Source organism: Python bivittatus, unplaced genomic scaffold, assembly GCF_059951505.1.
Source record: "Python bivittatus isolate LINGU-HERP-01145 unplaced genomic scaffold, Pbiv_v1 ctg000330_np1212, whole genome shotgun sequence".
NCBI lineage: Eukaryota > Metazoa > Chordata > Lepidosauria > Squamata > Pythonidae > Python > Python bivittatus.
In genome coordinates, this window is record NW_028277058.1 from 51,032,326 (window position 1) to 51,044,576 (window position 12,251).

The following is a 12,251-nucleotide window of genomic DNA, read 5'->3' on the forward strand; positions in this document are numbered from 1 at the left end:
TAAAATAGCAGATACAACTGAATGTGCAAAAGGCATAGACTTGACTCACAGTCTCAATGTCTCCATGTCTCCTTGACCATGGCTTCAGTCAATTGCAAAAGGCAGCTTTACTTGGAACAGCCTACATCCTGGGAAGATACCTTTTACACCATCAAGCAACAAAATCTACCTATCCCAGGTCCTTAGGAAGGACTCAATAGGTGGATAAAAATGCCAAATCCAGTTTAAACATCTGGTTGACTGTGCAATCAACAATAATAATAATATACTGATATTTGATACAATTTTGTTTTACTCCTGGAAGAGAAAAAAAAGATCCATGTTAAGGTTTAAGGTACCTCAACATCAAGGGGTAGGCAGAGTTTAAGTAGTCAGGGGCTGCAACTCAGCTTCCTGACTTTCAGGAGCACAAGAGGCCACTGGAGGTTGATGTGACATTACCAGGAGAGACGTGGCTGAAACCTTTTGACCTTGGGGAGGGAGTTTAAGGGCAGGGGTGGGAGCACAAAGCCTTCCTCAGGCAAACTAGTCTCACGCCCGCCCTCCAAAACTACCCTGAGCCTTGAAAAACAGGCTCAAATCATACCAAGAAATCCAATCATTCTGCCACCAAATTTTGGCAGTGTGTTGCGGGTGGCGGGGACAACAAATAGGGTATGCAGCCATATATGTCCCCTGGTCTACAGTGCATTCCCAAAGGCATTATTCTAAAAATCAACAGAGAATGCCTACACATCAGATGTTTTGGTAGTACTTGAATAATAAGTCAGTCAGTCAGTATCTTTACTATGGGTCACCGATCCAAACAACACAAAAACACAATAAAACACATAATAAAAATGCCTGTGAGCACGCCTAGTCTACTTTGCTATTAGCAAAGCACAAACTATGTAGGCTACAATTACAAGCTTAACAATTGCAAGAGTTATTTTAGGCTCTTTATCCACCAAAAGACACCATACACAACATTCTTCTGCCCATCCAGGAAATGGGCTAAAAAAGAAGGGTGACTTTCCAAAATTTACCCTCCAACACTGCTGACAACAAGCTATCAAACAGTAATAGCATGAAAGCCCTATAAAATGTGTTATTTCTAAGTTCCTCAAGATACAATGCTAGTTTAAAATAAAATTTCCTATGACAGTTGTATTCTGGGTGAGAGCTTACTATATTCTGTTTGTATTTCTACTTGAGTAACATATATAGTAAATAAACTGATGTGCAAGTTATGGCTCTGTTTAGACCAGGATGCTCTTACAGTGGTGACCTGATCATTACACAAGTGGTCTATTACCACACACATTACATGGGGCTACCTTTGAAGATGATTTGGAAGATGCAGCTGGCACAGAATATGGTGGCCAAGTGCCTGGGGAAACCCACTATGCATGAAATACCCACGTCCTTGTATATGCCGCACCGGATGCCAGTAGGCTTCCAAACCCAAATCAAAGAGCTGGTCATGACTTATAAAGTCCTATACAGTATGGCACTAAATAATATCAAGGACCATCTTACCATAAATGTTTCATTTATTTTTTTTCTTCTGTTTTGCTTTGTCATACACTGCCCAAAGCCCTAGAGATTGGGTACTATACACAAAACCTGCAAATAAATGAGTAAAATGTAATCTTTTCCCAGGTTCTTTCTGACTCTCTCCCAGTTGTGGGATCAGGTTTCTCCCACCTGATCATTCCCAGATGTGCAGGACTCAAATTTCTGTCCATCATGGAGTTCAGTGAGTGCCTATCCCAACACACCTGGGAAATGGTGAGGTAGGGATGCACAGGAGCCCTTAAGATTACTCATTTCTCATTCTCAGTGATGGTCCAGAAATAGGAATTAACACACCTGCCTCTGAAAACAAGGGGATTTAGACCTTAGTTAGCAGGTCCCATTCTTGGAAAAAGGTTTTATTTCATGTTTGTGATAAAATGTAATACGCTTTCAACTTATTTTTTGATGCCTAAGGGTTGAGTTTTCACTGGTGTCACATTAAAAAAAATAAACATTTTAATTTTGAAAAATTGTAATTAAATTAAGTATTTAATTTAAATTAATGTTTTAATTGTAATTAAATATGCTGTAGCCATTGCACTTATGAACATAATGTTTTGGCTAGACTCATCCATGCTAAATTGATCTGAGGACATAGCACTCTTTGCTCTCTTTTAGTCTTCCGTTAAATTGCCACCTCAGGGGCAAATTCTGGCACAAATGTTAATCCTTGCAGCTTCTATGTCTCATTCTACTGGTGCCTGGTTCTACTGACAGTCAACGCCTTATATCTCACTGCCCTGTTAGTCAGCAGAACTCCGACCCATCTGTCACTATGATTCAATTCAAGTACTTGTTCTTCTTGGAGCTCCTTCTGCAGAGAATGAACTAAAGTCCACATTACTTCCAACACCCCTGGCTTTAAGAGACAGAACCCTTCATCAGACTAAAGAAGAGAGGTATATTCTCAGTAGTGAGAATATGAGTTAAGCCTGGAGTTTTAACAATTCGTCACATTCTACTTTTTGACAAAGCAAGGATTCCCTTAGCAAAGAGCCCAAGCTGACAGTGTAAAGGAAGAGAGGAGATGCTATTAAAATGGAATAAGAGGAGGAAGGGCCAGTGTGGCATGGTCCTGCTGGCAGTGGCATTAAATGGGTTGTAGCAGGAAGAGTAAATCCTTGCTTAGTTGCTGTTGGCCAGGAAGAGCAAGATGTGGAAGGAGGAGGGTAATGTGGGAGTACCAATACTCGGGTGGTCTGGGCAGCGTGGCTTTGGTGGTGGCAAGACATGGCAGGTGTTGCTGCTCACAAGCTTCTGCAGTGTCATAATCAAGCAAGGTATGGGAAGAGGAGACGGGGTGGGTGGCAGCAGGGACATCAATCAAGTATGTCTTGGCCAGTAGTGGCACTGGAGAGATGAAGTGGTGGTACAAGGGGTGGAAGGTGGCAACAGGAAATCCTGTGTGGGTGGCTTGGCATGCTAAAGCCGAGCAGAAGAAACAACAGGAACAGACAGCCTTCAGATCCTACGGATTTGTCTGCAGTTTCCAGAAGCAGTTTAAGTGAAAAATTAGTCCACCGCAGCCAAAATCCATTACATCAGGGTCCGTTGAATTGAGGTTTTACTATATAATGAATGTTTTAATTCCAACCGTAAGTTGCAATAGCTGAATCTGTTTAACAGAGGGGCCGAAGGACCCAAGGTTTAGTAGGCATTTACTGATCTCAAGTTGGCTGCCCAGTATTCAAGTGAAGAGGAGTTTTAATATGCCTCACAACTACCTTTCATGTAACTCAATACCATATAACGTCTCTGATAAATCTATCTCAGTGATTATCAATCCCTCTATAAAGCCACGGCAGAAATACAAATACAGCTCTTGAATTTGCAGGGCTAAAGTACAGTACTGTATTTGTAATTAATTCTTCTGCCAAGAATCTTATTCCACACTCATGCTGTGCAGAACATGTAAGTTTATTGCTGAACACACCACTGATTATGACCTCTTTAAGATAACTGTGAACTCCTATTTTGTTCCAAATTTAGCTTTTGAAAAGAAGTGTCTCTGTTATGTAAGATGAACATTACTGACCTTACTTTCTGAACTCTTAAGGGAAACATTTCTTAAGAATATGTTAATATTTTGCAATTCCTCACGGGAGTGTAAAAATAGGTGAAGAAATTGGGGAAGCAATAGCAAGACAATGCCCTGGTTTTCAGGTTTAAAGCCAACACAACCAACCAACCAAGACTGAATATCCAGTTTTCTCCATTTTATTATAGAGTTCCACTTGGAAACTGGAAAACAGTTCTAACTAAAGATTCAACATGTTCAGCTTTTTATTTTTGTTTTAATTTTAAGAATTATGACTAGTACTTAATCTTAAGCCTGCATCAGATTCTCACTTGCTTTGCTAAATTAGGCAATGATTCAGAAGCCTTAACATGTTCAGGGTTTGTCAATAAATTTGATTTCAGACGGTAATTAGCTGAAGCATATTACCTAAGACATAATTGGTATATCCGCATATTAAACAAGCCCTGGTCCTCTTCAACAATAGTTCTGCAAGCACCACTACAGCTGTTGATTTCTAAGATTTCAGCAACTTTTCACTGTGCCTTCAAAAATAACATTGTGTAGAAGCCACAAGGTTTCCCAGGAGATAAACATGATCCTTAACATAAAGATGGTAATTTTATACAGTAGGGGCTTCCTTAAGGATGGCTCAAAGTTTTCAGCAGAGATTTGCTAAACTGCCTTCTTATCACAGAATAACTTTGGCTGAAGGAAAGGAGAGAGGAAAAGCGGTAATAATATAAGGGAGCAAAGGGCAGGGAAGCAAAGGGGATTTCAAAAAAGAGGGCTTGGAACCAGAGAAAAAATGAGGCTAAAATTTAGTCTAATCAAGAGGAAAGTGTTGCGTAGAAAAAGGTGAGGAAAGGCCTTTTTGTGGCAACACGAGATCTGTTTTCCCTCACCTTCAATCTCACTTTAGACTGTTTTTTTTCATCTAATCAAAACCTATACAGGTAGTCCCTGGGTTATGAATGCCCGATTTAAGGATGATCCATATTTAAGAATGGAGCCTACTGTAGCAAAATTTGAGTTAAATACACAATGATTTAAATTAAATACACAATGGTTCAAGTTAATTACACAATACTACTCATACAGTATTATACAATAATATTGTTCTGGCTTACATACAAATTCAACTTATGGACAGACCTTGAGTATGGAACTCGTTCTTAAACTGGGGACTATCTATATTCTAACCAGTTTTAATCTGGTTGAGTATCAAACTCTCACTTTTAGATAACTTTTTAATTGGCTTCCAAAACTGTTGAACAACTAGCAGTTTTGGAAACATTGCTGTTAATTACATCAGCTAAGACTTAGTCATTATGCAGAATAAGAGCTATGCTGCACTAAGAGATACATCATGCTTAAATTTACAGCTGCATGCCCAGAAGCTCAGTTCACATCACAGTAGTCTGTAGGGCTCAAGGGGGCACAAATGATGATACCTTCATGGCAACACAATCAGAAAATTGCCACAACTTAGTACTTGTATCAGATGTCCTGATGGAGGTACATAATTGCAGCATTTGCACAATCAAATCAATATCCATGTGTTGTCACTTGGTGTCACTGAAGTTTGCAGTGAATGAAGTTCAAATATTATTCACAAATTAATACCTACCATCAACAAAGCCAGGACCTACAAATTCTAGGAAACTAGACCAAGATATTTAATGTAATTTAATACAGTGAATATACATGGTTACATAAAAATACATATTCATTCATATCTTTACCTTTCAATAATTCTACACCTAGATTTTACAATGGAAAGTCTGACATCCTCTCTCAAAATCAGTATCAGCAGATACTGCTGTTAAAATCTGCTTAAAACTCATTACAATGAAGTTTAACATTGATTTTAAGCAGTTTCAAGAATGCCAGGGAGGGAAACTTGGCCTTTTCACAGCATACAAGTGAGTTTAACCTGCCATGTTTCCAGAATTCTTGGGGTCTATTTGGAACCACAAGCAGAGGCATGAAAACCAATAACCCTACAGGTATAACACAGGGAAAAGATTTCTCTTATCATCTAAAAATAAAACCTCCCAAGTGTTCAGATAGGGATATCTCAAATGGAGTGAAAATCAGACAGACATAGTCTGCTAGTCCTAACAGCTGTTCTTTTACAAAGGGTAGCATTTGGCAATGTAAGGCTGTCTCTTCTTTCCGCAGACGGTAAAACTCCTTCTGGATTATATCACTTTGCAGCAAAGGTGGGGGTTTGGACAAAGAATCCTCCTTGTATTTGGAAAAGTAGCTTGTCAGGGAGAAAGCACGCCCTTCCCTGGCACATTACAAAACCATTCCCAGATATGGAATGGTATCAGCCCCCAAGTGGACTAAAGAGAGGCAGGTCTAGCAGATACACTCTATGATCAAAAGGCTAGCAGTGGAAATAGGTGGGAATCTTGGGTCCACACCCTCCTCGGCTGAAAAGCGGGATGCCAGTGGAGACATAACTAGGTCTTAACAGTCTTACAAGGTTGCTGGAAGAACAGAACGATGCCTTATGTGCACTGAACTAATGATGGCATACAAAAGCAATCAACAAATAAACCTCATGTTCCATTATTTCCTTCTATAGCTAACTGTGTAGATGGCCTTCCACCAGTTCAGAAAGGAACAGAAAGAGATCTCCAATAAAGCAGAGATAAGAACGTACAGATCTGAATTATTACTCAAAGACAAAATGATGTAAGACAGAGGCCACCCTTGTGTAAGCTTTCAGTGAGCACCCCATCATATTCAAGCACACTCACTACATACACCGGTACTGACTGATATGTTAAAGTTGGCTTGCCAGCAGTAAATAAACCAGGGAAATGCACCATGAGCATACTAGTGTTACATACTAAGGGGGCACCAAACACTATGAATTCTAAAGAAAATCTGAAATACGGCTGCTTGAACTGTTGCATGCCCAAAATGGGGCATTCCAAATTCAAAACATTTCACAAATCCCTGTTATATATGCATGAGTCAAACATGAAAAATGCATTTAATTACAAACATCATCTCACCCTGAAGGTACATCCACAACAGTTCTTCCACCATTCACTGTATCCCCGCAATGACCCTGCAAGATAGCTTCCACTGGAAATAATGACTGCACAAGATCTGTGATTTCAGAGCTGAAATGGACATCTGAATCGCAGTCCAAGCCTGTTCAAGCATACATGGTCCTCTCCCTGGGGTAACACTTTTGTAAAACGGGGTTTAAATGTGGGAGCAAAAGCACCATTCCGCTAAAGAGGAGCATCATCATTTGGAGGAGGTCTCTGTATGTTAATGCTGAAAGAAAAGTAAATGAAAAATCCCTTCAAACTGGGTATTTGGGTTGACAGGTAGTTCTCGCTTAGCGACCACAATTGGCAACTCTGTTGCTAAGCACTGTGGCTGCTAAGTGGAAAATCATGTGACTGTGACAGGCTTACATCACTTCCCATTTGGTCTTAAAGTGAAACATCACATGAACGCAACTTGCGATTTTACTGAAGGCTTCTCCTTTGACTCTGCTTGTCGGAAGCCAGTTGTGAAGCACAACAATTGTGATCACGTGACCATGGGATGCTGCGACGGTCATAAAGGCACACTGGTTGCAAAGTGCCTGAAAGGCAATCATGTGACTGCAGGACGCTGTGATGGTCGTAAATACGAAGATTAATCACAAAACTGGGGTTTTTACACCATCATAACTTCAGTCACTAAACAAGGCAGTCGGTAAGTAAGGACTACTTGTACAATTCTGCAGCCACAGTCTAATGGTCAGAATGAGATTTTATGTACCTGGGAAATGGATGATGGCCTTTTCTCCTGTCTAGAATCCAATACCTAGGTTGAACTTTACTCCCAGGAGATAACCACTTACTGAACTGAAATATACTTATTTAATCAACTGGGCATTGCCACATCTAATGAAAATAAGTCCAACAACCAACACACATACAGGTAGTCCTCAACTTATGGCCATTCGTTCAGCAACTGTTTGAAGTTATGGCAGTCCTGAATGAAGGGACTTACACCTAAAGTTATGGCCATTGTAGTGCCCCCATGGTCACGCGATCAAAATTTGGGCACTTGGCAGCCTGCCTGCACTTACGACTGCAGGGGCACTGCAACTCCCCCCACCCTCCTATCTCCCTCCCCATCTATGCCCTTTTGGCCCCCTGGCCCCCTGCACTCCACCGCCCCAGCTGGCTTTCGCTGTCTTCTTGCTCCCGCTTCTGACAAGGCGTGCCCAGCCTGGCTGCTGGGCCAGGTTGGGGATGGGCTTTGTGCTGTGGAAAAAAAAAAAAGCAAAGGGGCTTTTTGGTGCTGCAACTCTGGAGCTGCTTTTGGCTTTTTTTTCCCGCAGCTGAAGCCCAGGCTGGCCCAGGACCGTGACGCAAAGGGGCTTTTTGGCGCGCTGCAACTCTGGGGCTGCTTTTGGCTTTTTTTTTCCCCCCTGCAGCCAAAGCCCAGCCCAGCCCAGGAGGCAGGCTGGGCACGCCCCGTCAGTAGCAGGAGCAAGACAGCAAAGGTCAGCTGGGGCAGCGGAGTGCAGGGCGGCAGAGGTCTCGGAGTGCAGGATGGCGAGGGCGACTGCAGCTGGGACTAAACTGGGGCAGTTGCGGCTTCAGGGCATGACAAGCAGCCCCACAGCTGCGCGGTTCTGGGGCTGCTCGCCGCCCCGCAAGGCAGGGTACAGGGCGGCCAAAAGGGCAGAGATGGGAGGGGAGATAGGTGGGTGGGGGGAGTTGGAGGAAGTCTCTTACCTTACTGAGGCTCAAGGCTGGGAGGGACCAAGCCTGGAATGACTTGGACTGGGGTGGGTACTCACTTAACAACCCGCGATTCTCGGTGAACAATGGCAACCGAATCTGCTGGGATTGTCATCTCTAAGCAATTCAATCACGTGATATCTCACTTTACGACCGCATCACTTAGCAACAGAAATTCCAGGCCCAATTGTGGTTGTCAGTCAAGGGCTACCTTTACTACTTACTGCCCTAAATCCTAGCTGAAAAATGTACAATGGACTGTTGAAAAATATCTCCCTCCCATTCTGAACGTTACCAATAATTCCTCTCTCTATATCATCAGTTCTGAACATGATGATACTTGAAAATCCAACAGACATTCTCCATGACTGACATCAGTACTGGGCATCATTCTTCTGAATGTAATATGAATGACTCAAGGTAGTTTTCTACAGGAGAGAAATGGCAAATGATCCCCTCCTTCACTGAAAGGTTAATGTACACCCAACACCTGACTCAGTGAAAGGGCAATCAGGAGTTGTGCCTCTGAAAGGATTATCTCCTGAAGACACATCAAGGTTACATAGCATAGCAAAACCAGACTTTTCATTTGCAGGTCTGTGTGGATGGAGACCTTTACACTTCTGGGGAAAGATGCTTTACATAAGGAGTGCCTGAAGTAAACAGTGGAACGTAGTAATACATAAAATAACGCCAGGAAGAAGGAAGAGCAATGAGTCGTTTCTAATACAAAAGATGCTTTAGATAAAAGAGGTGTAACTGCTTACCAGTTCTTTATTTATTAATCTCTCATTATATACTGAAGCAAGATAACCCATCAATAAAACCTGTTCAAACAAATCCATTTGAAATCAATAGGAAAAGGTTGGAGAGTTTTCTAATTCCAAAAACCTTTCAAGTCCTCAACCTGACTCTACCCCTCAAAGACCACTCACAAGTAAAGACTCTACCACTAAAATGTGGGCTGTTCTCCATTTGTTTCTTTTGGCTTTCCTTTAGCCATAACTAACCCACATTGGATCTAGCATGTTCGCAAGTCCAGCCTCAGTTCAACTTTCAGATAATTGCTTTTCCTTACAATCCTCCGTACCAGACCATGCTTTTAACCAGAAAAAAAAGCATATGGAGAGCAACAGGACATAGCAGAAGGTGAATCTGGATTTACTGGCTGATGCATGCTATTCAGCAGACCGTCAAAGATTCCTGGCAGCAAGCAGCAGCAAGCAGCAGCAACCATAGTGTGCAAGAACTGCGAACAGTTTCTGACTTTGAGAACTGAAATAACTACAGGGGCTCAAGGTTCTTCCCACGCATGCATTTTGCAACCGGGTATTACTGAAGGGTCTCAGAGTACTGGAGAAAAGGATCCAGAATTTGCAAACTTGAACTCCATCCATTCTTATCCTAGGGGGCTAATATATTCCCCTAACCAGGGATGATACTGAATTGCAAAATAGTAGGCATCTTTTTCAGACAGAGTTCAAGCAGTGTTTTGGGGCAGAACGACCCTGTCGCTCCACAAATCATCACTTGTCTCCCAGACACGTACAGCAAGTAAGGGCAAGGCTGCTTTCCAACAGGGGCCATGCCTTTCTCCGGCCAGCCTACACGCCGGCTGGACTTGGACTCGGACCAGGGCAGATTAAAGCTTCTGCACTTTAGAAATTCAACACTGCCCACTGCATCGCAAAGCCCTCCTCCCGCCAGCACGAAAGCACCAAGAGCGGGCAAAGGGGCACGGGGTGGGCGAAGGGGGGCGTCAAAAAAGATCTGCTGCCGAGGGCTACAGCCTTCCTCGCCCTAGCTGGCTCCAATTACAACTTGCCCCGTCTCCCCCGGCAGGCTACCTGTACATCGCAGTAACTGTGGTCGATCCCCTTTTGGGAGCCGCGGATTAACGAAACCCGGACTACCCCGATCAGAATAATTTAAAAAGGGCGGCGTGGCGCTGGATTCGCGAGTGCCGAACGGGCAAAGCCCGCTCCCTCCTTAGGGCTGGGAAGGAACCAGGCGCTTCAGCCCGTTTTCCGGCGCTTTCTCTCCGGCAGCCCCACAGATCCGGAGGGAGAGGCTCCGCTTCAGGGAGCACCGAGGGAGGGCGCTGCTCTCCCCTTCTCTAAGGAACGGGGGGAGCGGAGAGGGCTTCCTGTTCCCAGAAAACCAACCCTTCCCTAATCTCCGTTTATTCATTCGCGAGGCAACCATTCCGGTCTGGAGCCAGCGGCACCGAAACTTCCCCGCAGCGGACACCCAAGATCACCTTCCCCGGACAATGCAAGGACAGGCCAACTTACACGAAGCCCCAATTCCTGGGACCGGCGCAGGGTGGCCGATGCCAGCTCACCGCCAGCCAAAGCTGGCTTCTAATCGCCGCGGCTGGAAGCCAGCCATCAGGGACACAGCGCCCGCCCGGCCCCCCCTCCCGCCGGTGAACCGCAGCCTCCCGTACTTGCCCTCCGCTCATGACCGGTGCCAGGCGCGGGGAAAGCCGAGTCCCGGGCAAGGCTGCTTGCAGGGCGGCGGGTCGCTCCGGCCGCTGGTTCCCCACTGCAGAGCGCGCGCGCGCACGCCCCGGGAGCTCGGCGTTACGAGCGCTCCAGGCTGTCCTCGCCCGGCGGGAGATGGAGGGAGGCGGTGCAATCTCCCCAGCAGCCGCCCCGCGCCGCCAGGCAATCGCACACACCTTGGCTCGCGGTTATCCTCGGCTGGGCACGCGGGAGGGAGAAGGGGCCAGCCTGCCCCTGGCTCCTTAAAGGGACAGGCGCTGCTCGTCGCCGGGGCGGAGCGGGAACAGGCTCGGCCAAGGCGCAGGGAGAGGCGTCCGCCTATTGGTTGCTCCCGCTGGAGCCCCTCTCTCGGTGGCGAAGTTGGTACGCTCCGAATTTTGATACAAGCGCAAGGGCAGCGGTTGGTTACGGCTCGACCCGGGATGGGGGGGATGCGAAGCGGAGTGGCCAATGAGGGCGCGCGCAGCGTGGCTCAACAGACTGCAGCAGGGCCGAGGCGCAATACCCTTAAAGGAGCAACGACCGTAACGGGGACGGGCGGCTCAGGTGTCTGGAAACGGCCCAAGGACTGCGCGGAAAGGGACCGCGCGCGGAGACACGGCGAGAGCAACACACGCCCTGCCGGCCACGTCACAAGCTACGTGAGAAGGGAGCAACCGTGACCTCCCTCTGTACCCTCGTTTGCAAAACAGCAGCATCCCGAAAAGAAAAGCGGGGGGGGGAGGAGATTCCAAGAGGCGCCTGCAGGCTGGGAGCGACTTTGCTCAGGAGAGCCGTTGGGCACTTCGCATGGCGCGCAGCTGCGTCGGCTGTATTTTTCCGCCAGCTGGAGTTTACGGAGGACTGCCCGATACTGCGTAAAGCAGCGCGCTGGAAAGCCCAAGCCCGCGAAGTTCGAAACATCCCGAATATCCGTGTTCGGAAACAGAAACCGCCGAGACCCTCGTCGGGGCGCCTTGAAACGCGCGCTGCACTCTTACGCCTCTTGAATCCAGAGCTCAGCTGCTTGCGGTCCTTCGGCTCAGGTAAACAGAGGTTTAGGTTTGCAGCGTTGTTCCAGCGCAAACTTCAGAGAAGTTCCCTCAAGCTCCCGGCGCACCGTCGCTGCTCTTCACAACACACTCGGTACCGTAATCGTTAAGATTCCGCAACGAAGTCGCTTTGGCGGCGACAAACCAACGCGAAGCATGAAAAGACGCAGCCGACTCTCGTGCATTAATAGAGCAATTGCTTTCGCGGCGCTCCCCGTGCGCACGCGAGGAAAAAAAGGTAGACGGCGGCTGCTCTCAAGGAAGCACGGAAGCGTTATGGCCTGAAAAAGCCGTTTCTATGGGAGCCTGGGCTGCCGGAGAAACAAACCTAGACCGTTTGTTCTCGGAAGAAACCTGGGAATTGCAG

The 12,251-nt window shown here is 46.0% G+C and overlaps 1 protein-coding gene across 17 annotated transcripts in view; it reads right to left on the minus strand.

Moving 5' to 3' along the window:
* MICAL3 (microtubule associated monooxygenase, calponin and LIM domain containing 3) overlaps positions 1–11,048 on the minus strand; it is a 186,859-nt gene extending 175,811 nt beyond the window's left edge. For 10 of the 17 annotated variants that reach the window (XM_088141298.1, XM_088141297.1, XM_088141296.1 and 7 more), the window contains exon 1: positions 10,800–11,016. The gene's annotated coding sequence lies outside the window, so the exon portion shown is untranslated. The other 7 variants (XM_088141286.1, XM_088141291.1, XM_088141292.1 and 4 more) reach the window with 4 other exon arrangements.
* Between the last annotated feature and the right edge of the window lie 1,203 nt (positions 11,049–12,251).